Raw genomic sequence first — 17,322 nt, forward strand, 5'->3', positions numbered from 1 at the left:
TGATATCATCTTACAAATTGCAGTAACTAAATGTTCATAACTGTTACTTACCTGCAAGGAAAACTGCATGCTAACAGTTGTATGCCAGTGCACATCACAGGAAGCTGTTTGTGCTCAGAGCCAAAAGCCAGCTATTAGACAGGGCATGAGGCTGGAAAGAGAGCAATGGCTGATGAGTGGCAGCTACAATAGCTGTGGGAAATGACCAGGTTAGGGGCTCAGGGGGCTGGAAGAAAGTGTTTTTCTGGGCAGAGCTAGTGACCGCAGCTGCAGCTCTCCCCCAGCAGCAGCATGCAAAAGTGCAGCATATGTGCTAGGGGAGGGAGCATGGAAACTTCAAATAATGGCACATAGGATATATTTTAGGGCACAGATGATAACAAGAAATAGAGAAAGGAATTCCCCTCAAGTGTCTTTAGCACTGCCATACCAGAAAGCCATAGGAATCTGGCTGTGCAGTTAATTCAGTCTAAGGCCACCATGGTTGAAAACAGTGCTCTACCCCAGTATGCTGAAATTGAGGCACCTGTTCCCAATTAAGGTAAAGTTAAGTCTGATCTCTTCCAATAAGAGGCAAGGTTGACCTTAGTGGCATAGAAACTGAACTTGCAAGGCTATCTATGTGCAACAATTACAGTTCTAGTTGGCCTCTTTACCTTTGTCACCTTCCAAGCCAGGCATGCTACATTTAAGAAACCAAGTACTGACCACATGTAAAAATAAAAGCAGAATCTATTTTTCTGTTCTGAATTGCTGACGATGTGCACTGATTATACCATCCTAACCTACAAGAAATGTAGCTTCCACAGCTATACTGATGCATCTGAGCTACTAAGCAGTTTCAAACCCAAGCCTGTATGAGGATTGCTCTTGGAGAGAACTGTTCTTTGGGCAAGGCGCTCCACATGTATTTTGTCAAGGGGACAGCTGTACTTTAACTCAAATATTAGAACAGCCAAAGTAGTCTAGTTTTCTTCCACTGTTTCAGAATACCTCTCAGACTTTCTAGAAAAATACTTCAGTATTACATTAGGTTTAGCATAACCTGAATCCTTTAACATCTAACACTGCTCTAGGTTTTTTCTCAGCTGGCTCATGTCACGCAATCCTAGGTCCTGAAGGCCCCAGCTCCAAACTGTATTCTCCCCTACAGACTGAGATGTTAATCTGTGGATGGCAGCTAACTGAACTCAGTATAAATAAACAAATTTGGATTTCTTGTGAAGAAATACACTAGATACCAAACTTTTACCAAGCATTCTGCTGTTCAGTCTAGAGTGCAGAAGCCTTTTGAATGCCCCTTGTGATACAAAAAGTGAGCAGAGGTTAATACTTCTAAAGAAGCCTATGGTATTAGAAGGTTATGTAGTATTATGCAGTATTTACTTATCAGTTACCAAGATTGTTCTTCTCGCAGGAGAAAATACTGGATTTCTATTTATTCCAATGTCTTCTGAAGTTGTAACGATAGGAGTAATGACAGTTTGCTGGACACAGAGGAACTTCAGAAACAGAGGCTTCAGTTGAGTCAACAAGTCACTTGCTCTGCTTGGTGTAAGATTCCCTCCTTGACAGTGGAGTTAGGTCAAATCTCTGTACCAGTCAAAGTAGTTTTCAACTTCTGATAAACAGTGTCACTGAAAACATGGAGGTCAGTTCTATATCCTTTACTCCCCTCATAATTCAGCATTTTTTGTCTTGAAGGGGCAAAGCAAATGCTTTACATAGTACAACACTATAAGCTTCATCAGTGTTAAGTCTGATTAAATGGCTAAGTTAAATAGGGATCTCAAATGTTTTGTTCTTGATGTTATTTTTTTTCCTCTTAGTTTCATCCCCTCAGCTCCAAATGCTGAGAGGGAAATTCTGGAGGAAAAACCTCCAGAAAACATGTGCTGTATTTCTACATGAGTATGCATAGGGGAACCACTCTCTTCTGCTCCTAGAAACAGGGCTGCTGCTTTACAGTTGAAATTGATTCTAATCAATGCTCATTAGAGTCATTGGCTTTCTCCTGAATTCCTTGCACCTAGTCCCTGACAGCTGCAGAGGGGAGTTATGGAACTGTTAGCACTTCTACATCTCTTCACCTGTGTAGAAAGATACCTTCACTGCTCTTCCTATGGAGAGAGACCAATTAAATGAGCATTAAAAATGGGAAATAGTACACAATTGTAAACGCAGCAATAAGCAAACACCCAGTACAACAGTTCTGGCTGTGTTTAAAGAACTGCTTTACATATGTACTCAGTTCACAAGAAGAACAGTGTTCTCAGAAGTAAAACAAGCTCCCTGACACTTCTGCCTTTAACCTAGGGATCTGTGGGGGTTGTGTGGTTTGGCAGGGATTGGTAGCTGCTTCTATCAACAAATATTGTACTACTGCAGGCTTGTCTACAGCTAAATGATCTCTTCAGCTCTGCTTTGGCAACCTAGAGGTGAATGGAAGAATTTTACTGGCCTCACTCTGATAACCTTGCTTCATTTTGCAAGGCCTCCTTCCTGAGCTTCCTTCTGGCTTCCTTTCTTCACCTGCTCCTCAGTTTCTCCCATGCTTCTTCAAATACCTGCATCTTCAAATACCTGTATCCTTCCTCAGTTGTCTTTGACAAAATTCTCATGCAAGTCTTGGTTCCTCGGAACTGTTCAATACTTCTTTTCCCTGCCTATCCAATACAATTGAGTTGCTATTAATTTCAGCTGCAAGTAGACCATAAGCATTGCAACACACTTTACCATCAGACTAGATTGCAGAACCTGGTCTAGGGGCTTGTTTCTCTACAGCTGAGCAGTGTTTTCAACGGACAGTGGACTGAAGCTATTCCATATATGTTCTGTATGCCCATAATTTAAAAAATGCTGCCAAGAAGCTCTGACCCTTTTACATATACAAATGACTTCACATGCTTACAGTTGCTATACTTAGTAAATTATTCGGTTCAATTTTAACTCGGATAACAGTATTTTTCAATACAACTATATTAGAAAAAAAAACACAACAGTATTTTTCAATAGAACTACATTAGAAAATTCCCGATTCCAGGGCTTTATGGTAATTGTACAATTCTGTTTTCAATAAGCAGATAAGTTCAAGCAGGGAAAAAAGTCTAAGTTCAATTTCTTCAAAACAATTTTAGTATCATGCTAATAGTATTTCTCAGACTTTCATTACAGAATACTTAATAGACTCCCATCAGCTAAGTAAGCCAAGATGAATTGTGACTGATCCTAGACTGGGAACCAGAATTCTTAATGAGCAGAACAGAACATGAGCCTGCCATGATTTTGTCAGATTCTGCAGTCATTTGATTTCCCCGAGGCCAAATGATATTAACTTCATGCTCACTTTTCAGTCAATCTGACTATAGACCATGAGAAATCACGCAGAGCTACAGAACCCAAGTGCAGGATAACCTGCCAACTTTTCTAAGAGCAGGTATAAATAGGATTCTTATTTCCATGGGAACCATGGTCCTCCTGTGCAACTCAGAGGAGACTGAGCACACAGACATTGATCTCCAAAGGGGTACAATGCCTCCAATGAAGGAAATGTAGGGGGGCATATAGTGAGCCTGTGTGCAAGGCTGGTCTTCTAGAAGTGTATATGGAAGCAGAACATGTCCTACAACCAGAACTACCAAGATGTAACTGATTTAGGGCCCTGTTGTGCCATTCTTCAACCTGAGTGGCATCTCCATTTCAAGAAAATTTCAATGCCTTTCTCTGAGCAAGGCTGGCATAGCCTGACACTAATTATTAACCGGATCTGTTAAAAGTGTCTAGCCTTCTTCTCTAAAGCCTTTGAACAAATGAAAACTACAAAACCATAACCCATTATTTACAGCATGGAAAAGGCCTTGGACAAAAGCTTCAGTTCTTTATTAGGGCATAAGCAGAACTACTTCTTATGAGCAGGATGTTAGACCTGCATGTTGAGTAAGCACATGTGAATACAGTCAAATGTGTATGCATGCCTCTTGTGTTACCCATGCTTAGCAGGTTTTTTGTGGCTGTAGATGGTTCATTGGTGCTGTTTTAACTGGATTCCTGTAAGTCTAAGAGATGGACAATATCCTCAGCTTACCCCTGCCCCCAAGGAAAATGTTTGGAGGCAAAAAATCTTCCACCAAATATACCCAAGAAATCCAGATGTGGTAGTCCTCAGCTGTAGTTCCAGTGACTTGAGGTTTCACTTGAGGTTGGATGGTTATTTTCAAACCAATGAGATGGCCTGATCCACCCATTTCAAAATACTTGAAAGCATTCTTTACAACATAAGGAAGTGTCTAGATGCAGAAATCATGAATTTTTAACAGTTTAGATTTGTTTTGTTTTTTTTTTTTTTACTACAAAACTTGAGATTGGAAACAAGACTGAGGTCTAGCATTTGTGTATAGAACTCCAATCTGAGTACTGGCAGCCTAAATCAGCAGTTCAGTTGGTCTTGTGAATTCCACTTTACCTCTTCCCTGAATGCTGGCCAGCCTCTCAGAAAGTTTCCTACATAATTTTAATAATCTTTTAAAAAAACAAGTGTTTAGTTAAGCCACGTAAATGCAACCTTGTAGAATGCAACCACAACAATGCTATTGATACTATTTAAAAAAAAAAAAATCAGGGAGTCTCAGAAAAAATGACTGAAAATAGAAGTCATTTAGAAAATAAACTTCAATAAATAGGTAGCATATGCAAATAAATCTAAAGTATTTTCTCAGTACTATTGAGAATCAGAACACTTCCAGTATGCTTAAAGCTAAACAGGATGCAAATTAACAGGATGCAAATTTCCAGTTTATTTTGGCTCTTGTTAATAACCCTAAACCATCCTTTCTATTTTTGGACTTTCCAAGAGAATTTTCTTCCCAACCTCTAACAGGAATGAGAGGGCTAACACAAACAAGACTTAAGCATTTTTGCTACTTATTTTAAGATATTTCTACCCTCATATACTTAATTTCTAGAGACTGGTCTAATAAAGAGTTGCAAATATAAGATGCTGGTAGAATTAATAGCAACTTGCTATTTAGAATTCCCGTCTCTTTTCTTCATTTAAAACAAAATCCAGTAAACTTCTAATAAGAAAATATGCTTTAAAGCACTGCTGTTTGCAGCAAGCAGAAGCCTCTTAAGCTTTAGAAATATTTTCTTGTGTCCTGTGAAATTCCACTCAAAATTCTCCTGTTGTAATTTGACTGTTTCTTTTCCAGGAATGCCTATTAAAATATTGTCAGTGTAATATATATATATATCTTACAGAATCAACACTATAGCTAGATGTTTTCCATTGTTTTTTTTTTTTCCTTAGCCTCTTCTATCAAGACTGTTTCCCATCCCCCTGCTAGGCAGGTGCTGGGGCTCACTCAAGTCTGAAGCAAAGTACTCTATACCCTCCAAATGCACTAGCCAAAAACTTGCCAAGGACATCTCTTCCTGAAGAGAAGAGCTGATCTCTGCTCCCAAGTGCCTTATTTCACGCAGTAACCACCCCTCTTTCTGGCACTAACAGCCTCTTTTAGCTGTCAGCCAACGCGGTTTGGTAACTTGACTGCAGAGGCTGGGTGCCAGTGTGGAGAGCACTTGGGGTTCAGGCAGAAAGGCCAGGTGTTCAGTTGTACACCTTCCCTGGCCTTCTCCAAGGACAAAAAAAAAAGGCAAGTTACAAATTAAAACATATTTGTAAAATAAAGCAGTAACAGGTTAAGATCCAAATTCTGAATTTTCCTTTTAACCTTAACTCATCACCCACACATACAAAGTCTTTAATTTTATGATGATGCTAACTTAAACCACCTGCCTTCTGCTTTGTTCAAAGCACAGCTGGGGTAGTCCGGGAGGAAAAACAGCTAAAGGCAACTAAAAATTTGGTGCTGCTTAGTGTTTCAGAGCTTCAATTTATCATTTGTATATTATTTTGACATGCTTACCCTAGTAAAAACAGAAACCAGAGAGAGATATTTGCATAAGAAGCACAGACAGGGATTTTTGAAGAAAAGGTGTGTGGGGGGGGGGAGATGAGCAGCATCTGAAAGTAGATGACATTAAAATAACTGGCCAGTTATTCTCAAGAGCAGTTGCTAGGATCTTTGCGTGGAGCTAATGCAAGAAAATAAATACACCACCCCACACCCTATTTCTTATTCACTGGCTAGGCTCAGCTCTGGTTGAGGTGAACCTCAGATAGTCACAAAAGGTGTAATTTTTTTGGGGGGAAAAACACTAAACAGGAAAACAAGGAAGAAAATGATATACCCATTATTTCTGGTCATTACGCTTATCTTATTCATGTCTCTACCATCAGCTGTTAAATTCAAGTTCAGAGATAACAAATGAATATTTATATATATTTTTTCAGCTGCAAACTGAGAGATTATGGCTGAAGCTATAACAGCTGCAGTTTATTAGGTATCTCAATAGTCTGAGACTTCCAAAATGCACATCCTTCTACCCACAGGCAGCAATGTTAAAAAGGAGGAAGCAGTCCTGAGTTACTATCTTGCTAATAACAAAAATAAGTTTAGCAGCCAGTAAACTGCATTTTGAGTAGAATATGAAATGAGTATGCATATCCTGGAGACAAAAGTAGCAGATAGTGACCAGTCATCTAAAGCATGCTGCCTCCTCACCCCAAAACCCAGGAGAAAGGGTAGGTAATTTGCGACAGGATGTCTTTTTGCTCCTATTAAAATAAGCATGATCTTCTAGTACAATTGAAATGTGTCCTTGCCTCACATGAAAGTGAAATCTTTACAGCTGCTTTTCTATAGGTCAGAAAGTTCTGCAAAACACTGACCCTTCCTTTCATGCTATTCACCAGATGCTATAAGTAGTTTCAGTCATGAATTTACTATTCTTATTTTTAAACATTGTGCATTCTGAACTGTGTTCTTGCTTTCCTCTTCATACTATATAATATTTGCTCTCTTTGGTTTAATCAAATAAGCATTTAAAATGAGTTAATTACCTTGTAAATTGCATTCTAGAAGTTCTCTATAATTAGAACCTACCAACAGAAATTAAAAGAACAGACAAAGCTATGCTAAAGACAGTGTAAAATCCTACAGCATTGCAAAAATATGATGTAGACCTATATTCCTGAATGTATATTCCAACAAAATGTAGTTTTCATAATCAAGAAGATTAGCTACTTTTTGCTGAGGGAATAAAAATATGCTTTAACAAATTTACTTATCATTTCTTGTTAATGTTGCTTAATCATTCTTTAGGGTTTAAGTCCACAGCTTAACAAAGAGGAATACTGAGCCTATAGTGTCAAATCTAGTTGCTTGAGTAAAGATTTAAGATCAGTATCAGTTTTGTAGTGTTATGACTGCTATACAAAAAACAAAACATCATTGTCAGATATTATAAACTGGTAGAACAGAAGCGAAGGGTTCTTACTCAAAAGGGAGGTGATAAGCTTCCAAAACTACAGCAAGGAGAATCTACACAGTCTTTGTTTGCCCTGCTCCAAGAACCCCCAGTTCTACAACATGATAAAGTATTCCTTGTTTTATCTGTACAGAAAGGCTCCACTGATAGCTATGCAGAGGCTTCAACTTAGATTTATTTCAAAATAAATATACATTTTAGTATCTTCCTGCAATTATCATAAGGCATAAACAGGTAGCTTTGGTCATTCAAAAATGTATTGCTGACTGTAGTCCTTAAGAGTATAAAAGTATAACTGTACTCCAGAGTATAAAAGGATTTATTATATGGCCACTTATTCAGCACACTTAGGCGCTTAAGTCTCATTTAAATGATTTCCTGCATTTTATTTTTAAGGAGTTTACTGGATTCAGACTAGTTTCCAGGTGGAAATATGGTCAAGGACAGATACCATTGAGTACTATTTGCAGTATAAATACAGAACAGATTTTACAGATTTGGAAATCGTATAGAGTTCTTCCTACTGATGAAACCTCTAAAAATCTTGCTGAAAGCCATTAGCACCCTCCCCATCCAATTAGCCTAAGAGGATTAGGTTCCATTTTTCTCCTGTTAGCACACTATTGCCTCTTTCAAACGCAAATACTTGAGCTGCTGGCAGATTTAGTAAATAAAAAAATCCACTGAAATAATACAGAAGTAGAGTATTGTGTTAATCCATTTCAAGATAAAATACTGTCTTTTGTTAAGCAGAATCAGCAAGGTTAAATTGTGAGACACTTTACAAATTTTAGATTTAATGAGAATAGTAAATAATGAAGATAATCAGATTTTGTTAGCAGTGAATTATGTCATGAGATTTTACATTTGCAAGCTTTGAAAAGATCTGTAGCCTGCAGCTGGTTATGTTCCAGGCACACTGCTCCATAGCAGATGATCACTTCATTTGAAAAGCAAGATTAGATTTTTCCCTCTGTCTAAGGCATATATTGCACATCAGTAAAATTCTCTTCAATTTCTAAAACTGGTTAGGAGATAAACACTGTCAATCACTTTAGTAGATACTCGAGATAGCTTGAAACCTTTATACCACCAGCTTTCCCATCAAATGCCAGCAGAAAAATTGTCTATGAACATTTCATGAAAGTAAGAGCTTTCCTCTTAAATAAGGATTTTGAATGTAAAATTATTTAGAAGCTCTGAGTAATACTGCCATATAGCTCAGTAGGTTCTCACCATTACTGAAAACAAAGCACCAACCATAACAATGTGCTTTAAACTATAATTTGGTATTAGAATTAGAGATAAACAGTGGCCTGACACACAACCCTGTGCTAGATGCTATACGAGCACATGAAGGAGGGGTGCTTTCACCTAAGACTGTAGCTTAAATGGACAGAGACAAATGAATTATTCTTACCTTCTGTTGTCAGCTCCCCATTCCCTATAGCTATGGGAACTAGGAATGTGCTGTATAAAGGGAAAACAAATGAGACTTCAGTATCTGTACTTGAATTTATTTCCACTAAGGCACAGCAGGTCTGGCAGCCCCCTTTAAGGCTGGGATATTAAATACCATGCTCATACTTTCAAGCAGGCCCAAGAAGCAGCATGTGAGCTGGACCTCAGTGTGTCTGGCAGAAGAAAGACTCATCTGTGTGAACGGCATAGCTTGTGCAAATGCCTATCTTGTCCTTTGCACAGCAAAGTACTTAGTCATTTCATTTTGAGAATGGGAGTAGTTCACCATCGAAGAACAATACATCCTTAGGGCATGGAGCTGCCTGTCCAATTTCACTAATGCACACCTACTGCTCTTTTAAGGTCCAGGCTGAAGTACACGAGGTGGTCCTTTGGGTCCTTTGTAGTCTGGTTCCCAAATAAGCACCTTAGCCACAACACATCTTTCTATTAGATTACATGCAATTAACAGGGAAAGGTATAACTTCTGAATATGAAGACCTGACAAAACCTCATTGGAGCCTGACACTCAGTGAACAAGACCTACCTTGAAAAGTCTCTTAGGCAAAGCAGAATAAACTTCTACTGTGGAAGTCTCACTTATTTGTAAGACTAATTTAAAATTTCTTTTAAAAAAATAAGAATTAGATGGTAATCCTGTCTGGCCCCCCCCCCCCAAATGACATCCCAAGAAAAAAGCAATTTTAGCAATTTTAAAATGATAACAAAAAATTGAGTCCCAAGTTCCTGTAAAAATTCCTGTGAACAGGGAGACTGTTCTGGGGAGCAGTCATATTACACTGTCTTAGATGTTATGTCCTTATCTCCTGTTAGTATCTGCTGTTGGCCACTGGGGAGACAGCATGCTGGGCCTGATCTTCTAAGCCAGCGCAGCGGCTCTTACATTACCAAAGTCAAACTCTGCCTTCAAGTAGTTGTAACATTCACAAATTATTGCTAGGACTATTAAAAAAGAAATGTTGATCAAAACAAATGTATATAAATAATTGATAGGCTATTGAATTGAAGTTAGCATGCATCAGTTTTCTGAACTTTTAGGTCAAGATTGGTTATTTTCATCTGTACTACAGAGAATCTGATCTCTAATCTGCAGAGACCCACAATTTAAATGAAATGACTTTGTCCAGAGAAGACAGGTAATTATCACTTGAAACATTAATTAAAATTTTAAAATGTTGAATGCAAAACCCATCAATGTTATTATTAGGACACACCAGACAAAGTCACTGTACAAAATCATTTCATGTATCAGCAGGTCAAATTATTTTTGGGGAAAAATCAGTAATCAGAGACAAAATGATTAACCTGCGGCACTTCTGAGCAAGGAAATGCTCCACAAAATTCTTGCATCTCTGAAGAGATGTAATACTGTTTACAGCCAAGCTGCTGAAAGCAATCTTTCTGAAATGCAAATGTTTTACTTATCAAAGCAGATAAGAAGAGTGTTTTCTACAACATATTAATACCTTATGAGAACCAGATTGAATGCACTTTAACACCTCAATTGCAGAGTACTGGGGAATTTGGCTAACAAGCATTAAGTCACTACAAATGTTAACGTCAGCTACAGCAATTCTTTGCTATTGCTCAGAAAAGCACGAGGCAGATGAGATCTTTATACTGATTCAGGATTTCATGTTGTCTTTCATAAACAGTGTTTCCTTAGCATGCCTTCTCTCTAAGAAACATTCTAACAAGGAAAAATAAAAATAAAACGCTTCTCAGAGAGAAGTCCTGCATCTACTGCCACAGTTACAGGCAAACCATCTTTTTCTTACAAACTGTAACTAAATAACCTTAAAACAATCAGGCTTAATTCTTTATTAAAAAAACAAACCTTTCAACAATTTCATAGCTGTACCCTTCGCTAGCTTATAGGAACCCAACTTCACGTTTGCATTAATCTCACCAGGGTGTAAGAGTACTTAGAAACCTTTGAAGGCATTTTCTGAGAAAAGCCAAAGACTGCATAGCTGCTAATGGCAAGCTAATAGTAATCTTACATCTTAAAACACTCAACTGTATGTATGAAGACTGCAGTCTAAAAAAAAAAAACATTTATTTTAGGTGCTTGCATTAAATCTGTTCTAGATGCTTAGAGAATTTCAGTCTCCTGCACCAAGAGACTTTCAGAAGCACTACACTTCCTTCCTAGCACCAGATGACACATGAATCTAAACAACCTCAGTGCAATTTTCTTCCTGTTCACTTTCTGAGTTTGACTTTGAAAAGGGAAGCATACATGTTTGTTCCACACTGTAATGCTACAGTACAAATTGCAGTGTCTAAAATTTATTTTTACTACCATACTTCTAAACTTCTCCCTCCCTTCCTTCATTCCATTAGCAAATTCACTACTGAGCCATACAAGTGGCTCCATGTAAGAAATAATGGAACTCAGTGTTTAACACACCATACTGGGCTGGTAATCTGTGCCATGGACTTAGATGGTTTCACATTTCACAGATTTTAGATTTCCACACCTTGTTCTATCACACGTCTTCATCTTCTGTACTTCAGTTTCTTATTCCTTTAACAGTTGTCTGAAATGCTAGTTATGTTGGTGTTTCAAAATAAAATCCTCCAAAATAAAAACCATCTTTTTTCACATGATTAAGCTGGGCATGCTGTTCGAACAGGCCTCAAGCCAATCATTTAACATTTGGAAACGCAGGGATAATGAAATTTGTGAGCTCAAAGTAAAACAGAGCTGTTGCACATCTTGAGTATCTTGTGCCTGGTGCTTAGTGTAGAGATCAAAGCCAATCATCTATAACGTGTCTACAAATTTAGAGGATGTTTTTCTATGGATAAATTTTTCCCCTGACTCACTTAGAAAATGTTTACTCCATTTATCTTCGGTGGCAAAGTACAAAATGTGTTTGGGGTAGGCTGCCTGATGAGAAGAGATGGGAATTCCTGAAAAGAACGTTACAACTTGGTTTCCACAAGAGCTGTGTTTATTTTTTATCATGTTACTTAGCTGGATTTCAATTTAAAATATTAAATTTATCTACAGTTACTATAACTGCTACCCTTTAAGACTACTGTAACCAAAAGATTAGCAAAAATTGTTTCTCCACTGCGTATAGTTTCTTTACAGCTTTGAGTCTGTTCAATTTAATTATTTCTGAAGAATATCCAATTTCTGCTTGGCTTTTCATACAGTTAAGAGATTATCACTGGAAAAGATCTGTATGTTCAAAAAACAAAGTTGGCAGAGAGAAATAAGAATCACCTCAATTACTTTAAGCTGCCCTTAATGCCTTTAATTAGCTATCAAGCTTCTTTCCTTCTAAAGTTTCCAAGTATCTTCCAAACATACCCTATTTTTTCTCTCCCTGCTATCTCTGGTAATCTTGCTCAGAATGTCGGTGCTGCTTAGTCACAAAGACTTGCCTTAGACGCTGCTGAAGCAAGATCAGAATTTCACGACCTGAATGAGACACACAGAAATGCTCAGAGCACGTACATCTGAATGAAATTCACACATGCATCTAAAGAAGCCATAACTAAAAACAAATAAAATGCAATCTGAAACATGTATTCAGGATATTCAGCTGAAATTCTAGTTTAGTATCTTAGCCACAGAAGCAAATTTCTACGTACACAGACCTCGATGAGGATTGATAGCATATCTATAAACACATACTACTTCTGTGACCTTCCTCACCAGCACTGAAAGGACTGGTGAGAAAACTAACTGCCAATTTGTTTCCCAATTTATATTTATCCAAATCCTATTGTAACAGTCATGGTGCCTGTGCATGTGTGTGCATGATACAATAAGCTGGAGACACCCAGGGTAGTTTAAGTGTAGCTCAAGCATAAGCTTTCTGCTGTGCCAGCTGACACCCACAGCACAAGGTGTGCAAGCTCTGCTAAGCCACTTCTGCACCTCCTGGCTTTGGTTATCTGTAAGGCAGAGTCAGAAATTTGTTGGGAATTAATGTGCATGAATATTGAATTGGTTGTCTATATACCACATTTTAATGTCTGTTTGTTGCCTAAATTGAAAGAACAGAGCAGAATACTCTTAAGAATCAGCTGTCCTAAACAATTCATCTAGGAAGCTCATAAATGGTCAATACTGAAAACCAAAATAACAACAAAAATAGACATAGAAAACCTTGTTATGTTTCATTCAATTAAATTTTAGAGTGCAAGTTGGCCAGGGGAGTAAATTAAACTTCATAAACAGATAGCAGCACCTAGCTATCAGGTCACTTAACCCAGCTTGGAAGTGTAACCATTCCATTAGCAAGTGGAAGGAAGTTCCTACAGAGTCTTTTCCCGCCATCTGTCAAGCAATGTGGAACCTATAGGGGTTGCGGCTTTTGTTTCTGGTAAGGGCCATCAGGTCGGGACAGCTTACTACTACCAAGTAAACAATTTTGACCCTAATTGATGCATCTGTTAGTCTCCAACTAATAACTAATACTGGTATTAAAATATTGTTAAAATAATATAAAACTACCTGTGTAATGAAGTAGCCAGTACTTTGAAACAATATCTAAACTATAATATCAGCTACCAAAGAGGGCCTATGCTTTGCCTGAAAGCTATACATTTAAAAGGAGTCCTGATTATTTTGTTTCCAAACCCTCCCTTTTTTGATGTGCATTTTTAAAAGCATTTCCAGCACCTTAAATGGGGAGGATAACATACTATGCCTCTGCATTAACTCAGCTTTAATATTTAGTTAGGATGTCATTAATAATTCATTTTACTGATGCAAACATGCAAATAAAAATGCTTTTAATTTGAATGCCGTCTACAAATCAAATGAAATAGAATTTTCCTTCAGTGTTGAGGGATAAAAGCTTTTTTTAATATCCTGTAATTATTTCATACATTTCCATAGCAAAGACATTTTATTAGCCTCTTTTTTAAGTTCATGCAGAATATATGTATAACAATCCTTAAAAGCTTTTATTACACAGCTACTGAGGGTTTTAATTGAGTCTTACTGCTGTAATGCGAACCAGGAGGCAACAGGGACAATCAGGATAAGAGGCACTTTACCAATCAATGTTTGGTTCTGACATTCTTCCTGGCCAATTTAAATTAGCTTTGGTCATGGTCCTTGGTGTTGCACAGGTCAAAGGTAGCCAGAGGTACTTCTGAGAGTAGCCCCTTATTTTCCATTTTTTTATCATTCTTGTTATTTTCAAGGGCTACTTGAAAATACGCGCAAGAAGAAAAGAATTGGAATTATGTTCCTATTGCAGGAGGCAGGAGAGGGCTTGCTTTCCTTCAGCTCCTGAACTTGCAGCTGTAAGGCTAGTTAGTATCACCTACAGAAAAATGCATGCTGATAATCAAGAACTTGTTAAATGAGAATCATTTTACAAAAACTGTGAAGCTATTCTTTTTTTTCAGTTTATTGCAGTCATCTGTAAATTTCACGTAGTCCTACTGAGAAAATCCTCTTTTGAGGAGAGAACGTCTACTGCATTTATAGACTGCTACTTTAAAGTTTATAGTCACAAATGGTGCGAAGCACACACTGAATGCCTTCAACTTCTATGTCTTCCAACATCAAAAGAATTTTTTATGCTGACACAGCAAAGCTGAACATGTTACGGTAATCAATGCTGAACACAAGCAATCCAGGCTTAAAATGACTGCAGATACGCTGTTAGGAACAGGCTGTCTTGAATAACCTAAGGAGCAGTAAACAGCATCTCCAGATCACCTTCTGCTTGAAAATTTCAGCGGTGTCTTTAGGTGGTATTTGAGAACATATCACTGACTCCAGAGAATCTACATAAAAATACACCAAGGAAAAATCTGCCACTGCTGGTTATTTCAAGATAACAAAAGCTTGAACAATCTTTCTCTTAAAAACTTCTAACTTTTCTTTGCTAACATTTTGCATCAGACACCGGCAATATTATGAACTGAGGCTCAGAACAAAAGCACACAAGGTAAATTAGGTTATCTTTGAACAAGTCAGGTTAATACTATCAGACTAGCAAATTGACCTGGTAATACAGCACACTGACAGCTTACTTGAATTAAAATGGCCCCTAGAAAAAAAGGAGAGTCTGTGACAGAAAAAGAATATCGCCTAGTGTCTGCAAGAGACTCAAGGAAATCTGGATCACTGAGGAGATTGAAGAGTTGAAAATTAAAGATAGTCCCAGAATTGTCCCATTGCAGTGGAGATTTTGCTTCCTACTTCAATCAAACTGAATTTGATTGTATTTAAACATGCAGAAATAAAGCTTCTACACTGCAGGTCTCATTTGAGCAACTTTGTACTCAGCAGTATAAATGCACAAGATTACTTTAGAAGAGTACTTTACTTAGAGAATACAAGACTTTTCATTCCTTGTTTCTCAAAGTTTATATGTATTTTATTTCAATAATGCTAGAATGCTTTTGCACATGAACACACACAGTTTCTATACCAAAACCTGGCCTGTGTATTCAAATTTAATCTTTTAATTTCCCATTCCACATCTATCTACTAAACTCCTTTTTCCTGTTTAACCTGGATGTATAGATTTTAATGCACTTATTACCTTGTGACTCAAGGAAAAAACACAGTAATCATTCTTCCTCTGAAACAAGGAGATTCAAAATTGCAATGTAAAAAAAAAAATAATATATTTTTTAAGTAGGAATAGTCAGGATAGAAAAGTAATTTCTACTGCTTAATTTTTAATTTTTATTTAAATCCTCCGTCCTCAGTTAAAATTAAAAAAGCCAATAGTATAGAAAAGAAAGGAAAACTGATGGTAATCGTCAGTCTCAGTCTCTGCAGTTCTGCCTGCATCCATATGAAAAAATACATAATGTTTTCCAATTCATGGAGTTCTGTGCATTAGTGAGCCTTCTAAATTCTGGAGGACAGAAGCAAAAAATATTTCATACAACGTCTGAAGAGCACACTGAACAATTTTTTCCTAAGATATAGTTTCACATAAGCCCCCAAATTATCCCCAAAATTATATACCAAAAAGTAGAAGTGGTTGCTTTCTATAGACTTGAGAGTAACCTAGACTTCTACCTCCAAAGTACTGGCTGTCAGTGGTCCTCCCCAAAAAATGTTTGAGTGCAAGATTCTGGGGAAACAGCTGTATGTGTGTTGGTTCAGCTAAGCATATACTGCAGTCTTACTTCAACCCCTGTTGAAACTAGGGAATATTATTCCATCGCCTTCAACTGACACTGGATTCCTTCAAAGTCATACCTTTTTCTGCCCGATGTACTCAGATGCGTAGGAGGCCTTTTGGATAGCTTGTTGAATGCTTGTAGTAAGACAGACATAGTCCTATACACGTGTTCATGAAATGGAAAAAATATCCTTTTTTCACTTTTTAGATAGTGGGCAAATATTCATTGTCAACAGCTACATAATATAAAGCTTCACCTTCAGGATGTTCAGGATTCATCTGAAAGAAAAACCACGTTCAACAAGCTCAAAGACTATTTTTCTGCAATATAAAAAGCATTTAAGGGTAGAAAGTAGAATTCAGGAATGAAAATCCTTTTGAATTTAACTAGGTTAGGATGTCACGTCAGACTGTATGTAGAACCAAATTCTAGCCATTTCAGAAATGCAAGCATGTTAAGTTTATTTCAGATCAAAATTATTCTTAAGGAAATCTGGCGTTTTCTGTCAAGCTGATATTTTCACTGGCTTCTTGTGTAATTTATGTATATGTCTTCGTGTGTAAAGAAATATTTTTCCCGGGTTAGAATGATAATTCATTTTTGTTCCCTTTCTATTCTCACAGGAATGAGCCCCTTATCCTGGCATCGTCTTGCTCCTTTCATTTAGAAAATTCCCTAGGATGCTGGCAATGCCTTTCATTTCTCCTGATCCTTTCTTAGTGCTTTATAATCTATATCTTTTGATTATTTTGTTGTACAGACTTCATGTGGTTACAAAAAATTATTTTGTGGCTGCTAATATGGGGTCTAGAGGCTAGAGTATAAAAATGATGCCTGTATCTGATTCATTGCAAAGGAATCAAGTTATTGAGAGGGGGTGGTCTTCCCGCCCATTCAGGAACATAAACTGTATTCCACCAGAAAAATTCAGATCCTTCTTCCTCAGACTTCATTGCTCTGACAAGCTTCTTTCTATTCTTACTCTTCAGCATCAGTAAGTCACATAATTATTTTCTCTAATTTTCCCATTTTCCATATGCTGTTACTATAGATTTTTTTATGATAGCTGCACTCCTTTACCACAAGTCTTAACACTGAGCAGTCCTTTTTTTCTGACTAGGATTCTTCATCATACAACTGCCACGCGTACCACTTTCAAGGTCAAGCAAGCATTGGGGCTAAATTGCTACAGCAAATCCAATCATGCTCTATCAAGACTAAAAGGGAAGATTTATTTTTCTATTCTGTTTTCCTTAAGTGCAGAACTGGCACGATCTGCAACACCAAATGTCACATGGCATGTAATCCCATACCAGTTAGCATAGT

General features: G+C 37.4%; 1 protein-coding gene across 4 annotated transcripts in view; it reads right to left on the reverse strand.

Annotated features, from left to right (window-relative positions):
* Positions 1-17,322, reverse strand: part of APBA2 (amyloid beta precursor protein binding family A member 2) — a 99,231-nt gene that overhangs the window by 44,984 nt on the left and 36,925 nt on the right. The window contains exon 1 of one of the 4 annotated variants that reach the window (XM_035335505.1): positions 5,416-5,564. The exons of the other annotated variants lie outside the window; for them this stretch is intronic. The gene's annotated coding sequence lies outside the window, so the exon portion shown is untranslated. Of the gene's footprint in view, positions 1-5,415; positions 5,565-17,322 lie in introns of those variants that run through there. 4 annotated transcript variants of the gene reach the window in all.

This window comes from Oxyura jamaicensis, chromosome 10 (genome assembly GCF_011077185.1).
Source record: "Oxyura jamaicensis isolate SHBP4307 breed ruddy duck chromosome 10, BPBGC_Ojam_1.0, whole genome shotgun sequence".
Lineage (NCBI taxonomy): Eukaryota > Metazoa > Chordata > Aves > Anseriformes > Anatidae > Oxyura > Oxyura jamaicensis.